The sequence below is a fragment of the Brugia malayi genome (assembly GCF_000002995.4).
Source record: "Brugia malayi strain FR3 genome assembly, contig: Bm_v4_Chr2_contig_001, whole genome shotgun sequence".
NCBI classification, from domain to species: domain Eukaryota; kingdom Metazoa; phylum Nematoda; class Chromadorea; order Rhabditida; family Onchocercidae; genus Brugia; species Brugia malayi.
In genome coordinates, this window is record NW_025062476.1 from 5,441,617 (window position 1) to 5,445,952 (window position 4,336).

Genomic DNA, 4,336 nt, shown 5'->3' on the forward strand with positions numbered 1-4,336 from the left:
TGTATTTGCATGCTCGCAATGCTTAATTTATTTTATTCTTAAATTTAGCTAAAACTTTTTTCTTCCGATTAAATTACATTTCGAACATTCTGAATAAATAAATTTTAACACATTCAGTTGTTTTTTTCGCAAAAAATACAAAAGTTTTAATTTTATATTTCTTCGTTTATTTGTCATTTTATTTGGTTTCTTTATGCATTTAATATTAATATTATTATTATTATTTCATTGAAATTTACTCAGCTTTTTTCATTTTTTTAATGTCATTAAAAGTGCTTTTTGAAAATTTTCTTCTTTTTTCTTTTTCTTTGTCGCTGTCTCTCTCTCTCTCTATCTTTCCTCTCTTTTTCATAATTAATCATTAAATTACTACTATAATATATATGTAAATAACATAATTCAATTAGTTTCATTCAAAAATCTTTTATAATTTAAACAGAATTTAGTTAACAATGTAATTTTTTGAAGAAGAAGAAGAAGTTACGTAAATTTAAACATCAATTAGAAATTACGTAAATTTAAACATCAATTATTTTTTGGATTATTATTTATGAAAATAAAAACAAAACAAAACAAAAAACTAGGGCAACAATGATGGCTTAACAAAATTATTTACCCATAATAGCGATGAAATTTCTGATAGATATGTTGGGAAATACCACAAATGATGGATTACCCTTATTAAAATTAGGGTATTTACAAGACTGATCCGTGATACGTGCATTTTTATCGGGCATATAATATACAAATGTTCGTGTAAACATTTGTGTATTATCCTAATGTATCTTTATTAAAATTAGAATGTTTATGTAATTAGTCCATTTTACATGCTCTTTATTGTATATGTAATATATATGTGAAAATTTTTAACGTCATTCCAACGTTTTAGAATATTTGCGTGATTGGACCGTGATACTTGCGTCATTATTGAGTATATATTATACATGTGTTTAAAAATTTTTTAATTCAATTGCTTACACAGATAATAGCGATGAAATTTCCGATAAATATCATTTTTATAAGAATACTTTGGAATAACATTAAAAATGTTACATATTATAAAGATACACGTAACACGGACTATTGCGGGTCAGTTATAAAAATCACGTGTCACGGAGTCATAAAAATAACTACGTAAATACCTTAATTATAATGAAGTTAGGATAGCATTAAAAATGCTCACACTAATGTATTCTAATCAAAAAAAGAAATGCATTTACGTGACTGATCCGTGATACGTGCGTTTCCATTAGATGCATTAAATGTAAACATTTAATGTTACTTTAACCTTATCTATTATATAAAGTAAATTAATGATTTAAAGAATAACTTTTTTTCTCTTTTTTCTTTGTAAAATCATTTTATTGATATTAAATTTGTGATGAAAGTTTTTTTAAAGTGACACATAAAATTAATTAATTATTCAATTGAAAAAAATTTTTGAAAAGATATTTCACAAAAAAAAAAGTTGTTTTTATTGGCACAAAGTTAATATATTCAAAGGAACATTTTAATAAAGCAAAAAAGAAAAAAGTTTTTTCTTTTTATTAAACATATTTGATGTTTTAATGGATGAAATAATATCGTTTTCGTCAATAACATTAGATTTTTTCTAACTATTAAATTTAACTTTAAAAATTTTAATCAATACTGTCGCACATTTTGTCATATGTCAATTTTGTTATATTAAATTTTTTTCATTTCATTTGATCACTTTGAATGATTCAAATTAACCGAAATAATGAGAATATCACTTTTCTCTTTAATATTTGTGTGTGCAGGTAAATTCTATATCATATAAGTTCATTAGTCTTACTAATTAAGTACTTAGAACATAATTTGATAATGGTATTGAATAAATAGCTATTAATTATTATTCATGTTATGAAGCAATTATTGCTACATTGCTTTCTTTTTCAAAAGTATGAAAAATGTAAACTTAAATTTACTAATTAACAACAGCTATTACCTGATGTAGATTCTTTCTCTCTTTTCATCTCTCACCCTTTCCCTCTCTCTCTCTCTCTCTCTTCCTTAAGAATTAAAATTAGTTTGCTATTAAATGAAAAATTCATCCCTCGAAATAGTATTGAAATGAAACAAGCATGTATTATAAATTCTATTTATAGAAAGTAAAACACAATTTCCTCTCATTTTAATTTTAGCTGCAAATAATAGTTAATTTTTCGATATAATTTAATATAAAATCATTTATCCATTTATTGTTTCATCAGTAATATATTATATATCAATTTGCTTTATAAGTTAAATTTATTTTAAAAATAAAATTTCAGGAAATAAAAGTTAAATCGATCAAAAAACTTAAATTTAAATATTAATTGCAATAAATGAATTAATGCTATTTTTATTGATTTTTATGATTAAAGCAGAAAAAGAATAAAACAAAAAGGGAAAAAAGTATGCGAAAAGAAAACTTTCCATTATAATTGGAATTGAAACGAAATGAAATACAGAAATTGCTTTATGCTATTTCATATCTGATAAACAGTAAATACACAGTTTGCTAGGTCACACGTACGTGACAAAGCAGTCATTCATCTAGCACCGCCCCCTCCGTCATTCCCGCCCATATGAATCTGACATTGGTGATCGCTCGAATGGACAATCAGTTTGGACTGCTTCGACCGCCTATTGCTCTTGCGTTGTCGTCCGTGTTGTATGTGTATGTTTGTGTACATATGTGTGTGTATGTGTGTGTGTGTGTGTGTGTATGTGTGTGTATATATATATGTATGTGTGTATATATATATATGTATGTGTGTGTGTATGTGTGTATGTGTGAGTATTTTGTCCTTTTCCTTTATTTATATATATATGTATGCTTTTGCTTTATTTTTTCACGCTGTCATTTGCGCCACTTTTAGTTGTTGTGCACGTTTCACGTCTCTTCATATATTTAACATATACAAAATTGCTTCATATTACGCTTATTTCCGGATTTATTGTTAGCATAGGGATATAATTGATGGAAAGTAAAATAGAACAGGAAATCTCATCCTTTTATTTGAAAAATGTGAATAACATAAGCTAGACTAATTGATTAATCCGGTTGGGTGGTATAACCGTAGTTGATAAACTGATTTAATTAATGCGGTTGGGAAGTATAAGCGAAATTGTTGATCCGGTCAGATGATATAACTTTTCTCCACATATTCAAATGTACAGGCTATGTTGATTAATCCGGTTGAGAAGTATACTGTAGTTCTCTATGTTACATTAAACTGAATGGATAATGCCTTCCACATAGCATCTATCACTCAGATAATTTTTGTTTTACTTTATGATCGTTAACTTTAATTCTATTCGAGAAATATTTGGAGTAAATAGTTTTGAAATATTTCATAAAAACTTTGTAATTGCAACTTGTTTCATCTATGATAACGTCCATTTTAATGTAATCAAATGACACTGATAAGATGTCTAATTATCATTATCAATCAAATTCCTTTTTTTTCATCTCTAATCAAACATCTGTGTGTATTTCGTTCATTTGATCCATTAAACTTCTCTATATTCGGATGTACAAGCATTTTATTATTTTTATTTTAGTTTCTATATTAAAATATTGCTTTCATTTATATGATCTTTTTCCAATTAAAATATTTCAATTATTTAAATTAATGCTTATTAAGTTAAGTGGTAATCACATTACATCATTTTATTTCGACAGATTATCATTTCAAACTTATATCATTTTAAAGTTAGTTTAGTTGCTTTATTTTATCAAATATTATTATTATTTTATGATAATATAGTTGAAGTTATCAATTTAATTCATTTCTTTATCTTTCTTTTTTTGTTTCGACTTCTAAAAAATCTAAAATTTAAATTTAACAATAGCAACTAACAGTAACATTTCATTAATAAACACATACGTTTGTCTTATTTTTGTGCTTCTTTTCCTATCATTAGCTAATTAGCTAATCAACTAAATATGTTGCTTATGTGCTTTATTATATTGATAATTTAGTATAATATGTGATAATTTCAGGATATTACTTGTACAAATTCTCTTATGGCCATTTTATTTGAAAATAACTAAAAAGGCTATATGATTTGCTTGGCGATCGATATTGCTTAATGGAACTGATGATATATTTGAAGCAAATGCTATCAAATAAGCAAATAATTTAACTGCTAAAATTAAATTGCCTTCCCAATTAATTATTTGCTAATATTTGCATATTTCAGTTGGGAAAGTTTTTTATTTCTTATTCTTCCTCCATTTCTTCCACTTATCTTCCTGGCTTAGTTTTGTGCAAATTATTTTTGAACGATCAAATTAACCTTTAACCTCGGGCAACTAGGGGCGCTT